Genomic DNA, 14,781 nt, shown 5'->3' on the forward strand with positions numbered 1-14,781 from the left:
CTTTGTCTCACTACAGTACTTGTCATGGCAACTGGAGTTCTAGGCTAACATATCTGTGTCCCCTACTAGACCACAGGCATCCTGCGGGCAGGGGCTGTGTCTTCATGACCTCTGTACTTGGGGTCAGGCCCCAGTAGAGTGCCTGGCCCTTGGCCAGTGGTTCTCAGCAGACTGAACATTCCAAGCATGTTCCAATGATGTCTGAACGTTGCATGGGCAGCTCTTCAAGCATAGAACCCCTTCAACCTCCCTCCCATCCCCACCCTTCTATCCTCCACACCTCTCTCCACCCCTAGCCCAGGAAGCAGTCCCTCTAATAATTTCTCTAAGGATGGAAGCTCTGTAGCCAGGCCTCTTGGATTCAAATCCTGGCTCTCCCACCTTCTAGCCATGTGACCTTGGGCAAGTTATTTCACCTCTTTACATGTTTCTTGACTGAAAAAATAGATATCACATCTCATAGAGTCTTTTGAGAATGAAATGAGCTGACCCATGAGAAGCACTTGAAACAGGGGCTGACCCATAGTCAGTGCTCTGTGAGTGTTAAAATGACCATTTCCCCAAATCCTTCCTTCCGGAACCCTCCTCCACACCGCAGCTTCCACTCTTGACTGCATCTTGGGCCTGTCCCCAACCCCATTAGACTCCCCTCCTCCAGGCCCACTTTCCCCTATTCCTCCAGGACCAATGTTAGCATCAACATAAAAGCTGTGCAACTCTTCTAACTTGTTATGAGCCTCTCCCCCACCCCCAACCCCCACCAGTTTACAGGGCAAAGTCTCCAAAGAGAAGGGAGAAGAGTTGGTTCCACAGCAGGGCTACAGATGTCGCTGAGTCATTCTGCACCCCAGCTGTGCTGCTTTCTTGTCACCCTTGACATTTCAGGCTCCCCGTCTCCCCATCACACAGTCCCCTTTGCTCATAATTCAAAACCCTTACCCCACTCCATCTGACCCCTTCTCAAGCCAGCCTCTGCCTCTACAGTCTTTACCAACGATTTTCCTTAACAATAGAAGTCTCAGAACATTAGCACCCATGTGCGGAATAGTAATAATTAATAATCGCTTCTGCACTAAGGAAGTACACTACACTCTTTGGTATACAGGTTAGATCTCCTTCCACACTTTCTAAAGCTGAGAGACTGAAGCATTTACAAAATCAGAATGGAAGATGAAGGGCTGGGACTTTCACTGTAGATCCTACACTCTAAACTACTGGGCTTCAATGCGGAAGGGCTCAAAGGAGCCCCAGTGGCCTCCTGGGGGAGGAGGTTAGAGGGAGCTGGAACTTTTTTCTCCCACCCATCATTCCTCAAAGACACTGGGTGCCACCATCACAGAAATGAAAATGTCACATTTTACAAGGGAGTTTATGTTTGCAGGCCCTGTTCTAGCATTTATCATTTATGACCGGTTTTAAAAATAAGAGTCCTCGCCGCATGATTAGGAGTGCGTTATTCTGCTCTGACACATGGGAGGTGCTCCCCGGGAGGCTGCAAGCAGAGCTATCAGAGAGGCACGGAGTCAGCCACCACAGCCAGAATCCCAACTTCACCAACAGGTGCTGTCCATTGCAGCAGCGGACAGACAAGTCCTGGCCACGGAGGAATGTGAATTTTTAGTTGCTGCCACAGGACCCTTACATCTCACCAAGACAACCTCCAAGTCCCAAGTTCAGGAACTTAGACCACTGCCTCTCAAAGGCCCTCTATGGCTCTTACTTCCAGTAGGCCTAGAAGCCAACAAAAATGGAGGCCTCTCCTCCTCCAGGCCATCTTGTATAGTCGGGGTGATCCCTGTCTGACTCCCAGCTTCCTGTCCCCAAGACTTTTGCTGCTTATTGCTGCAGGGTGGGGGGCGGAGCGATTGTCAATCAAGGCAGAGTAGAAGGAGGAAGCTCTCAAGGAGGACACAAGTGTGAGCACTACTATATACTGAGTACTGTGCAGGAGAGCTAAACAAAGCAAAATTCCCATGAGCTACCTCTGTATGGGGGCACTTGAGCCTAGGAAGGGCTTCCCAACACTGAAGCAGAGAAGTCAGAGATGGCCGATCTTACCAAAGGCTCTCCCAGGTCCCCAGCCAATGTAGACACCACAAACCTGAGCAGCCAAACTCAGGAGCTCCAACTAAGAAAGACAAGATAGGCCACACTTCCTGGGGGTGCACTGGGATTGGTGACAACCATATTCTCTGCTCCCACTTGCCTTTTAAAGTCCAGCGGATCTAAGGAAGCTGCAGTAACCAGCTCCCGGCCTTGAACAACTCTGCCCCAAAACCTCGGCAAGAGGAGGAGTGTTCTCACACTTACATTCCCTACCGCAGCTCTTTCTCCCACCTCACCCCCACTTCCCCAAGATAAGCCAGGGCTCTTAAAGCACCTGGCTCCTACACCCAGTAGAAACACCAGAATATCCATCCCATACCCTAACCCTCATATTTGCCTCTAATTCAGTAGCACTGTGGCGCCGGCTCTGGCCCTTCCCACCACATAGCAAAATCAGCCCCTGGAGAAGCCCCCCACCCCACACATCTGCCCCCATCCTCTGGCTAATTATAGGGATCCAGGATCTGGTCCAGAGGTTCCCAGGCCTCTATGGCCACAAGCCCAAAGTTGCATGAGAAGGTCATGAGAAAAGACCTCTTGGGAGGTCTGCTCTTCGCACCCTGAATTCTTCACTGACTGGCCACAAAGGAGGGAACTGTTCTGAACGGCCTATGCCAGACCAGACTGTGGATCAGGGGTCTTGAAAGGGGTTCCAGTTCCAAGGGGTACGGTAACATTCTGAGAGTGTCTACAGAATGTGTCCCTGCATGCATGTGTGCTTGAGGCAGGAGCAGTTGGCGCTTTCACCAGATTCTCAAAGGGGCCCATGACCCCAGCCTGTGGCCCCAAGGTCCCACCTCGTCATAGTATCGCTCCTAGGCCATCCTAGCTGGCCAAGGTCTCTCTCCTGTTTAAGGATGTGCCCAAGCCTGAGGCACCACTCCTGTTCCCTTGTCTCCTGCTCCTTCCAGGTGCAGAAAGGGGACACGAGTGTCTCCGAACCAACAGTCCTGCACACACCCTTCAGCCTCTGGGTGACCTGAGCCAGGTTTCTCTCTCTCTTCCAGAGAGGCCACCCTCTGTTCAGAATAGAGGTCCCAACGACATTAACCCTCGGCAAGGGAGAGGGTCCAGTTTCACACTTGATCCCACGAGGGGACCAAATCTCATGGTAAGAGGACTCCTCTATGAGAGAAGCCTGTGTCCCTCACCTCCTTCAGGTGGCCACCCCAACCCAGGCTGTAAAGATGAGAATGCCTGCCAAAGAAAAGGGATGAGAGGCCAGAACATCTCCCTGAATCCTTTCTCCTGGACCAGGTGGCTCAGGGTGCTGCAGGATAACCAACAGGAAGGGTGATTCCCCACGCTCAGTGGCACTCCTGCCCAGGGGCCAGGTGGGGAGTGAGGCAGTCTCCTTGCATCCAGTGCCACCTCTATGACATCTTATTTCTAAACTCCCAGTCATTCCCCTCACCCTCCACGCTCACCCAATCAATCAATCAATCAATAATGAAATAAATATTAAGGGAAAATCTAAAACCTCCTTCCCCCTAAAACAAATTCCTCTCCGGGAATTTATTTTCCATATAAATTTCCTACAGCCCAAACTTCTTTTAAGGGGAAAAGAAATGGCCAAGCCTGGGCTGGGTGTAAGGCAACAACGCAAGGAGAAACTGAAGAGGAAAGAATGAATAAACGCCATCACCAGCCCCCTGGAGCTTAGAGCCCGAGGCACACCGAACCGGAGGGGCGGGGGGAACAGGGGCGGGGACAGCGCGTTCTGAACTTTCCCTAGCGAGCCACCGGGAGATGCAGCTCCCAGGGGACCGGGTGGGACCAGAAAGGGCTGAACCGACCTGTGACACCGGCGGGGACAGGAAGCCAGCCTCCCCTCCTCCTAGAAGGAGCTCTGACCCCGGCAGGCGCCCCCCACCAGCCAGCGCCCCCAGGCCGGAGCAGCGCTGCGAGGGGCGCCCACACAAAAGGGGGAGCGGCCGGGGCGGGGGCTCAGGGTGGCGCCGGCCGGGGGAGGCCTTGCTGTCCTTCCCCGCGCCGCCCGCCGGCCTGCGACCACCCCCCTACCTCCGTGCCCCGCTCCCCACCCCCCCCCACGGTGCCCGGCCCGGCCCGCGCACCCACGGCCTGGGCGAGGAGGGTGGGAGTCGAGCGGAGGGGGCGAGGGCCGGGACCCCGCCGCGTGTGCGCCCGGGGCGCCGCGGGCTCCGTGGGAGCCGCGGCGGCAGCGCCGGGAATCAAACTCGCGCCCGCCCGGCCCTCCCGGCGGCGCCGCGGCGATCCGCTCCCGAGAAGGTGGGGCCGCCGGGCCGGGCCGGAGGCGACTCGCGCTGGGGAGCGAAGGGAGGGTCTTACCGAGCAGCCGCCACGCGCGTCCGCTCCCCGCGGGCCCGAGGGGGCCGGCGGGCGGGGGAGGGGCCGCGATCCGGCGGCGGTGGCAGCAGTGGCGGCGGCTGGGCCGGCGCGGCGGCTCGGCTGGGGCGCGGGAGGCGGAGAATGCGAGGCGAGGCCAGCTTCCTAGCGGCGGGCGGCGAGAAATGCAGCTGTCCCTGCGCGGCCGCCGGCGGGGCCACAAGTGGGGCCGCGCGGGGAGGAGCGGGGCCGCGGGCGGGGCGCGGGCCGGGCCGCGGCGCCCCCAGACCCGCTCCGAGGCCCGACCTCCTCCGAGAGAGGAGGGGAGCGGGAATGGGGTGGAGGAAGCTGGAGGAAGCGGGGTCGGGGGGGGGGTACCGGGGGAGTTAGAACGGTTCCCCCCCTCACCGTGTTCCCCCTCCGCGCCTGCCGCCGTGAGTCCCCGCTGGCGGGCCGGAGCGCGTGAGAGAGGAGCCTCGGTCTCCCCGGACAGGGCGGATTGCGGGGCGTCCTGCCCCTCCTCCCTCCTTGCTTGGGGACCGCGCCGGGAAGGCGACCCCGGAGATGGGGAGAGGGGGTGGGGAGGGGGACCCGAGCCCTCGGCTGGGAGGGGAACTTAAGAGCTGGGCCGCCCCCCCCTACCCGGGTGCAGAGTGCAGTCGCACCTTTGGGCCCGGGACGTCTGGGGTATGGGGGAGGGGCGGACCCTGGGAGTCAGGGTTCTGGAAAGGAAACCCAATGCTGAGGTCAGAGGAGATGGTGAGGAGGGGATCAGGAGATCGAAGGTGTTACCCATCACACATCATCAGATCCCTCCTGCCATGTCCCCAGCTCCTCCCGGCATCCCCGGTTACTTCGGGGGCTCCTGAGCCCCGAGATTTTCCACAGAAAAACTTGTTCAATAAATGGGAAATCAACTTTGTTCTTTCTCCACGTGGTTTGCTTTCAGACTCCCAATTTGAGGGTAGGAAGGGTGGGGCAGGTGGGGACAGCCCAGCGGCCTGCACTGAAGAGGCCCTCCTTGGGAGCTCTGAAGAGGGTACAGTTCGGGGTCTGCACCCTCCTCTGAGGACAAGCGGGCCTTAGAGGCCCACTTCCCATTTGGGCCCAGACTCCAGGGAATACCCCCCTCTCTTCTCTTGAGGGCTGGCCGTCCCCTAGCTCTGCGGAGACAGATCAGCTTGCTCAGCCACAAAGACATCTGATGGTAAAAACCACAAACCAAAGTGCCCCAGTCACCGTGTGTTTCCATCATTTGCATGTCAAGGGAAAGTTTCTTTAGCAAGTTGGGAACCTGGGAGTTGGGGGGGAAACCTCAGCCACACCCTCCCTGGGGAGGTTCCACATCAGGTTACCTGATGGGCGCAGCTCCAGAACTAGGTTCCCAGACCCTCTGAGGATCTCCAGGCTCCTCCCACCCCCTCTTCTCATGCTCCTTCACTTGGAGATACATTGATTTCTGGGGCGGGGCCTTGAAACCCCAGGAGGTAGTCCCTAGACCCCAGGTTAAAGATCCTTAATCTAGACAGACTGATTCAAGCCTCTATGCTGATTCCTGGCTGCGGTCCTGAAGTTGTGACTGGGGCTTGGGGCTGACCCTCCTTGCCAGTCTTCTAGATCAAGTCATTGCAGGGGTTACCTCACTCCCGCCCACAGCGCAGTTCATCTGCCCCTTTTCTGCTTACTTGCAGGATCCTTCTGCAGTTCCTCCCTGTCACCTTGGCATTTCAGAGCCGCAAAATGCATGGGCAAACTTGGATACCCCTCTTTGCATTCCCCTCTGAGTGTCCATAAAATCTTTTAATGAATTATTAATAGAGTCATCAAATGAAACCAGTCACTCGAATGGATGCTCTTCTTTAAAGGCCACTTTTTGGGCATTGCTAACCTACTCTTCCATTCAGGGCTGTCTTCCTGGAAACTTTTCCTCAGTTCCCTCCCCTGCCTCTCACAGGCCCCTGGGTAACCTCCCTCACTCCCGCCACTGCCTCTGAGCTGTGAGCTCCCCGGGGTTCCCAGGCCAGGCCTTCAGGTCCCCTGGACATCTCACAAGCAAGGAGTCTGGAATCCAGCTCAGAGCCCTTCCCTCCCCAAGCCTGCTCCTCCTCCTCTGGCGTGGCAGCTGGAAACCTCAGTCCTCAGTTTCCTTTGACCTACATTCTATTGACTATCTTATTCCCCAGCTTCTGCCCTGGGTCAGGCAGAATAAGTCTAAGCTCATCTCAGAGGATGAGATGTCCCTGCACTTTCAAGCCCAACCCTCCTGCTCCAGGAGACTCCACCAGTTCTTTCTTTCTCCCCTTCTGTCTGCTTCATACCTACAAACCTGAAGGATGTTCCCCCTTTTAAGAAGCCCTTTACCCGGGGCACCTGGGTGGCTCAGTGGATTAAAGCCTCTGCCTTCGGCTCAGGTCATGATCCTAGGGTCCTGGGATCGAGCCCTGCATTGGGCTCTCTGCTCAGCAGGGAGCCTGCTTCCTTTCCTCTCTCTCTGCCTCTCTGCCTCCCTGTGATTTCTGTCTGTCAAAATAAATAAAATCTTTAAAAAAAAAAAAAAAAAAAAGAAGCCCCTTACCAATCCTGCTCTGCACTGTCCTCAGGCCACACCCTGGTTCTCTCTTGCCTATTCCTCCATAGACTTCCTCTAAAAAGAAACCAGAACCAGACATACTCTGTCAGATTCCTCAGCCCCCCTGGATCCTGTAGTCTGACCTCTTCCTCCAGCATTCTGGGGACAGACAGCTCTCAGCAGGGGGCACCAACCAGCTCCCCCCCCCCCCAGTCATTTCCACCCAGGGCCTCCTCCCTGCCCTATTCTACCCCCTTGCAATCCTCCATGCCCTTGAAATTGTTTTCCTCCCGGCTCCTGCCTTTCTTTGGCTCTGCCTGCTCCAAGAGCTTCTCTGGGGCACAATCCTCTTTAATTTCCCTGAGATTCCACTGTTCCACTTACTTGCTGCATGTCTCCAGAGCACTTACTGAACTTTCTTTGTGCCTCCATTTCCTCCCTTATATTTGGAGCTCACACAGTGCCTACCTTAAAAAATTGTGGTGAGAATGGAACCAGTCCACACGTGGAGTGCCCAGAACACTGCCTGGCACATGGAATGTTCTAGAATGGATAGCATCGTCGTTACTGCTAATGGCATTAAGGCATCTGCTGTCAGCCATCTGTGGTACCCTTCCGGTACCATCTCCCTCTCCTGAGCTCCTGACTGGAATGCATGGCTGCCATGGACAGGCTGGCCCAGAGCCACCTCACCTCCAGCATGGCCAGCCTGGAACCCATGACCTCCACATCCTCCTTTGCCAGTTGCCTGAAGGTGGGCACCTCACATTCATTTGAGCTACCAACCTCACAGGCTGCCTTTCTCCTCTCCTGCTTTAAACCCCTGAGTAAATTCAGGGCCTTCTACTTCTTAATTTCTCTGGAATCTGCCCCCACCCCTACCTTCCAATCCATCCCCTCCAGTGCACTTATCTGCTAAAGCCGAGACTGCCCATGTCTCTGTCTTGTTGAAAGACATGGATGACACCCCATGGCTTGGAGAATAAAATCTAAATTCATTCAAGAGGCCCTTCCCGGTCCTCTCCCTCTCCCCCCATGCTAGAACAGTCAAGACCACTTGCTGTTCCCACAGAGGAAATGGGAAGGTGAGGAAAGTTTCTGGCCAAGTCTGTAGCTATATTAAGCACAGATAAAATGGGGGGGTGTCTGCCATGTCCCACGTCTGCCATGAGGCTGAGGCTGCTGGAGAGCTGTGTGGCTCAAGCTTGGAGACAGCGGGTCTCAGCTGGACCCCAGGAAAAACAGGACATTTCCCTCCTGGGACCCCGCAGCCCCACACAAATGCTGGGGCACACATTGTGGACAAGAACACGTGGCTGTGGCTGTGGAAACAACCACATTGTCTCAACCACCAAGAGACCCTCTCCTTTTACAATCACCAAAAAGCCGCTTAATCAGTCCAGAGGTGGAAAAGAAAATGGTGTAAATATCCAGATAATTTGGGTAATCCTATCCTTTCCTCCATCTTCACGGATCTGACCAAGAAACTCAGAGGAGTAACAGTGGTAACACATGGGAACTTTGAAAAAACACATGGGTGAAACATGGGAACAGTGGAAACATTTTTTACTTTAAAAAAATGCGGAAACAACCCCCTCCCAGGATGGTAACTAGATGAATGCCTGTGGGATTGACTTCCCAGTCTGACTTCATCTGAGAGGACCCCGGGGCTCCTCACCCTTTTCCCAGAGCCCCAGCATGAATGCCATGCCTCTAGCACTTTCTGAGAACCTTCCTTCCCTTACATAGTGAACCACTCCCTGGGGGTTTCTCTGCCCCTCCTACTGGGTTGGGGTATTATAGTTACCCTCCACATGAGCTCCTGGGAGGCAGGGGGTGTCTTCTGTCTCAGTCACTGCACCTCCTAGTCTGGCAGGCCCCATGAGCTGAGTCTGGATCTTCCTCGACTTCTAGTGGAGTTCCATCCAATAAATTGAAATTATTCTAAGTGAAAAACACATTGAATACATAGAAACTACTGAGCTGCCCTAACTGTGCTCAGAACACTGACTTCAGCCTCCAGCTAGGCAAAGTCACCTTCCCCAAAGCCCACTTGATAATCAAGTGTTGACTATGTCATGTAGTTGATTGAATACTGTGCTGAAAGTGAAAACAGAATGGTTGTGTGGGTACACAATGGTGATTGGTACATTTCAGTTGTGACTCTCCCAATCTTGGGGCTGGCTGGGAGCTGTGTCCTGCTGCCTCGTATCATGGGAAAGCATAGCACTCGCTAGCCCGGGAAAAGATCCGAATTCACAATTCAAATTACAGTTTCTACTGCATGCCTATGGTCTTTGCACCATCATAAGTCAAAACATCACAAGCTGGACCATCGAAACTCAGGGGCTGTCTGTGAGTATTTGCCGAAAGACAGACCTCTGACTGGTGGGTGAGATGCATCTGGCTTGCCCTTACAAACACTTGTCTTCTCTTCACTGATACCAGTTTGTAAGGTTCCAGGGGTCCTGCCCTCCTATCCAGCAGCTGCCAGCTTGTCCTCTACAAGGCAGTGGGATGGAAATCAGGCATGCATAAATGGAATTACAGGTGACCATTAAGATTATTTGTAAAGAATATTTAGTGTCTATAAAGATGCTCATGAGGGGCGCCTGAGTGTCTCAGTCAGTTAAGCCTCTGCCTTTGGGTCAGGTCATGATCCCAGGGTCCTGGGATGGAGCCCCACATCAAGTTTCCTGCTCAGTAGGGAGCCTGCTTCTCCCTCTGCCTGCCTCTCCCCCTGCTTGTGCTCTCTCTCCCTCTGTCAAATAAATATATAAAATCTAAAAAAAAAAAAAAGTTCATGATATGTTATGCAAAAGGGAGGCAACAAAACAGTTTATGCAATACGAGCCCATTTATCTTTATTTAGTTAATTATAAACATAGAAGAAAATATGTCAACTTATTAACAAGTTGTTAGATGAGAGTTTTATATATCACTTTTATTTTATTAATAATTATTATTAATTAGAGATGCCTGGGTGGCTTAGTTGATTAAGCATCTGACTCTTGGTTTCAGCTCAGGTCATGATCTCAGGGTCTGAGACGGAGCCCTGTGTGGGGCTCCCAGCTCAGCAGGAGTCTGCTTGGGGTTCTTTCTCTTTCCCCCTCTGCCATGCTTGTTCACAGCATGTGCTCTCTCTCTCTAAAGTAAGTAAATAAACAAAATCTTTAAGAATGTAATTATTAGTGGTATTTTTCTCGACTTCCTAAATTTCCTACAGTGACCATACTTTCCTTTATAATACTATATATGCATCTGCCTATACTGAGCCTTCAGGATCCCTGTGATGGAAAGGAGGGAAGTCAAACATAAATAACTTTCCTCCATAATCGAGGTTTTGTTTTTGTTTTAAGATTTTTTATTTATTTGGCAGGCAGAAATCTCAAGTAGGCAGAGAGGCAGGCTCCCTGCTGAGCAGAGAGCCTGATGAGGGGCTCAATCCCAGGACCCTGAGATCATGACCTGAGCTGAAGGCAGAGGCTTAACCCACTGAGCCACCCAGGCGCCCCCATAATTGTGTTTAACTTAGGTGGCTTCAACCCAGTTCCAAGACCATTTTTGTCTACCTCCCGCATACCCCTACCGAGACCCCCTCAAAATGGACAGTATATGGCCCCTCCTCACCTACTAAGTCTAAAGGGAGAGTAGATGCAGAGCTGCCAGCAACTAATCCAAGGAAGAGCGTGACACTGATGGACTTCAAGGTGTGAGCGGAGGGCCCTGGGGCCGCACAGGGAGGAAGTGGTGTGTTCTCATGGGGAGAGGGCAGAGAGGGCGCCTTTGATGGTCTGTCTTCTGGGCCAGGCCCGGAAAGCAGGAAACAGTCGTAACTGAGGAGAAGAGTACTGCATCTGGGGCACAGCTGGAGCAGAGGCACAGAGCTGGGGGTGCTGTGGCGGACTTGGACATGGGTGAACACCGCTGAGGCCAGAGTGCAGAGAGGATGGGCTGGCAACAGCAGAAGGATGTGTGTGACGGGTGTGGGGCTAACACAGCGGGATGAGGCTGGAAGGGGGAGCAGGGTTGACTGTGAATGGCGTGGAACAGCAAACTAAGAAATCTGCAGACAAGGGCTATACTACAGGCTCAGGCCTGGATTTCAAAAAAGAATATTCATGTGTACTTGGAGTTTCCTGACAATGCCACAGGTTGAGGCGGAGAGGTCCCTGGGTCCTGTATCAGGCCAGCTCCTGCAGAAAGCTAGCCTGGAGCTGAGCGTTTGGTATAAATATGTCAGAGAGGCTAGAGGTTCAGTCCTCTCTAGGAGCAGCAAATTCCTTCTTCCTCCTAAATGCTCCCTAAACCATGATGTAGTGGTGAAGCATCCAGACCTTTGAGCCAGTCAGACCAGGGTACAAATAAATCCCTCCTGTGCCACTGTTTGCCAGCGGAATACTTAACCTGAGTCTCAGTTTTCTCAGGTCTAAAATAACAGTAAGAATATCACCTTTCTCCTCACTAGAAATAATAATAGTATGGGCCGCCTGGCTGGCCCAGTCATTAGAACCTGAGACTCTTGATCTCAGGGTTGTGAGTTCGAGCCCCATGTGGGACATAGAGATCACTTAAAAATTAAAAAAAAAAAAATAGATTATAAAGTTTTGCAAACATTTGCAATGTGTCTGACCTTGCTTTAAGCACTTTTGCACATATTAGCTCGTTTAATCCAGAAAAACCCTAAGAGGCAGGCATTATTTTTTACTTCTAGTTTACAAATATGGAAACTGAATTGCTTCTCAGCCTTTTGGCTAAGATCAAGTACAGATGTAGAAACTGAGACACAGGGCGCCTGGGTGGCTCAGTGGGTTGGGCCGCTGCCTTCGGCTCAGGTCATGATCTCAGGGTCCTGGGATCGAGTCCCGCATCGGGCTCTCTGCTCAGCAGGGAGCCTGCTTCTTCCTGCCTCTCTGCCTACTTGTGATCTCTGTCTGTCAAATAAATAAAATCTTAAAAAAAAAAAAAAAGAGTTGCATGTTCCACTGCCTGAACCAACCAGGCACCCCCAACATTCACATTCTTACCTCATTTATTTGTCAACAGCCCTGTGGTAGGTACTACCATTAAGCCTTGTTCACAGATGAGGAAACTGAGACACAGAGAAATTAAGTGACTGGTTCAGGTTTCTTTGCAGAGCTGGAATAGGGATGCAAGTGGCCTGGCCGCAGAATCAAATCTGCATCACTTTAATACACTCAAAGAAGGACGCCTGTTTTGCTTATTATCATTCATATAATTCTCAAGAGGCCTGCCTGAGATCAGTTGAGTCCAAGATGTTTAAATCTGGTTCTTCCCAGTAATAGTGGTTCATGGAGGAGCTCGGGGATGGGGCAAGGTGAATATTCCTGAGCGGGATTAGGGGAGCAAAAGCACAGGTGAAGGAACATCTGGGGAGGGCTCCTTCTTGCCTGGAGCGAGAGGCCCTCAGCTGTCCCATCAATGGCCAGGAAAAGAAGGACAGGAAGGTGACACTATGTCTCGGCACTAGTTGAAAGGCACAAATGTCTTATTCTTTGGCAGGAGAGCTTCCCTGGGATTGTACCACAGCCAGTTCCAAGGTAGGTGGTGGACAGAGGACCCTAGAGGGCTGAGTGCTGTCTTTGAGGGAGATTATATTTACTGGGTGTCTCTTTGAAAGGGAAAACAGAACCCTCTGGCAGGGCTGAGCCCTTGGGACAAGGGGACCCTGAAGCTCTGGCAGGACTGGGTTCCCAGGGTCTAGACCCTGAGCCCCAGGTCTTATCCTTGAGCCTGCAGGACCTGCTCCTTTTGGGTCAGAGGGAGGTAGAGGCCAGGGCTCAGTTCAGCACCGTTCCCTAGTCAGCAAAGTGTTGCATGATGAGGTTGGGTCAGAGGTGAGACACAGCCAGTATAATAGCCCAGGGGGGGCACCTCTACCCCCACAGGGTAGGATGACTAGAAGGCCACGCTGTCATTTAAAGGAATAGGACAGGGGCACCTGAGTGGCTCAGTGGGTTAAGCTGCTGCCTTCAGCTCAGGTCATGATCTCAGGGTCCTGGGATCAAGTCCCGCATTGGGCTCTCTGCTCAGCAGGGAGCCTGCTTCCCTCTATCTCTCTTTCTGCCTGACTCTCCGTCTACTTGTCTACTTGTGATCTCTCTCTGTCAAATAAATAAATAAAATCTTTAAAAAAAAAATAAAGGAACAGGAGGATAAAGACATTTCTTTATTATGGATTCATGGATTATTACTTTCCTTCAATGGCTTGTACTTTATTAGCATTATATATTTTGATGCTTAGATTGTTCCAGATTTGGTCATTTGCTTGCTCCTATGTTCTTTCAGTATGCTCCCATTTTCTTTCCTATATTCCCATCCCTACCTTCTTGTGCAAAGAGATGTTTACACCACCATGGTAAACATCAAATCAGACCATCAGTGGACACTAAATCTAGGGGGAAATTCTGATGAGAAACAGGATATTTAAAGGATCTTAAAGTGTTTCCCCACAGACTCCTTATTATTTGCCAGGGGGAGAAAAGTAATTATAGAATGGAGAAACCGGGCAACACCTTGACTGGGTGATTGAAATTAACATCATCTGCGAGGGACAGAGGGCCATCATGCGCCTCCAGATATGATATCCTGAGTACACATTGTTTCGGCAGTACGCCAGCTGAGAAATGCATTATCTCAATGTAACCAGGGGGAACATCAGATAAACACAAAATGAGGAACATTCTATTAAAAAAAGGCAGGAGTCAATAATAGTAGTAGTAGTAGTAGTAGTAATAATAATAATAATAATAATAATAATAATAATAATATGCCAGTCATGTAAATGTTCCAGATTTAAGGAGTCTAAAGAAACACAACCAACAGGGCGCCTTGGCAGCTCAGCTGGTGAAGCATCTGACTCTTGATCTCAGCTCAGACCTTGATCTCAGGGTCATGAGTTCAAGCCCTGCTCTGGGCATGGAGCCTATTTTAAAAATAAAGCAACACCACCACTAAATACAATAGCTGACCCTAGACTAGACCTTGTACTGGAGGGGAGAAAATGATATCAAGGATGGACAAAATTGGAATATGGATGGTAGATTAAATAAAAGTACTATGTCAATGTAAGTGTATAGAGTTTATGAGAGTGTAAGAGTGTATCTCTATTTTTAGGAACTACAGAAGTATTTAGGGATAAGGGCCATCAGGTATGAAACCCTGTAATGGTTCCAAAAAAAAAAAAGAGAGAGAGAGAGAGAGGCCATATGTGATTAAACAAGGGATATAATGTTAACAATAGGTGAATCTAGGTAAAGGGTATACAGGTGTTTTTGGTACTCTTTCCCTTTTTGCAACCTTTTGTAATTTTGAAATTATTTCCAAATAAAAAGCTTTTTAAAAACGTTCCAGGCTCACTTTATGTGTTCCGTGTCCAAGCCCTGCAATCAGCTTTTTCTCCGAGGATCCTAGTAAGCAGGAGTATTTAACCACATGAAAAAGAGAGAGAGAGAGAGAGAAGTATTCCTAGCATATAGAACAAGATGATAGAAGCCAATGAAATGTGAAATGGAAGTGCAGGCGGTAGAAAGGGCCAGTTCTAGCAGCGGCTAGTCTTCTGAAAAGATACCCCCCAGCAAAGGGAATCCCAAGAGGAACTGTGGTCATCTCCCCCACCCCCCGGGATGCAAAACCCAGTCCTCCCCCGGCTCCCCACAAGCTTCTCTCTATTCGCCGCACCTGTGTGATTTGGGTGCTGGATACAATACACCGACAGGTTCGGCCATCGTTCCGGAGCCAACACTGTGTTCGGCGGCACCTCATGTGTGGAAGCATAG

General features: G+C 51.7%; 1 protein-coding gene across 2 annotated transcripts in view; it reads right to left on the reverse strand.

The window, feature by feature from the left end:
- The window catches only part of CUEDC1 (CUE domain containing 1), an 81,585-nt gene extending 76,887 nt beyond the window's left edge, over positions 1 to 4,698 (reverse strand). For both annotated transcript variants that reach the window (XM_045069927.1, XM_045069926.1), the window contains exon 1: positions 4,417 to 4,698. The gene's annotated coding sequence lies outside the window, so the exon portion shown is untranslated. The remainder of the gene's footprint in view (positions 1 to 4,416) is intronic.
- Between the last annotated feature and the right edge of the window lie 10,083 nt (positions 4,699 to 14,781).

The sequence above is a fragment of the Mustela putorius genome, unplaced genomic scaffold (genome assembly GCF_011764305.1).
Source record: "Mustela putorius furo isolate JIRA1106 unplaced genomic scaffold, ASM1176430v1.1 tig00003962_pilon_pilon_pilon, whole genome shotgun sequence".
Classification (NCBI taxonomy): Eukaryota; Metazoa; Chordata; class Mammalia; order Carnivora; family Mustelidae; genus Mustela; species Mustela putorius.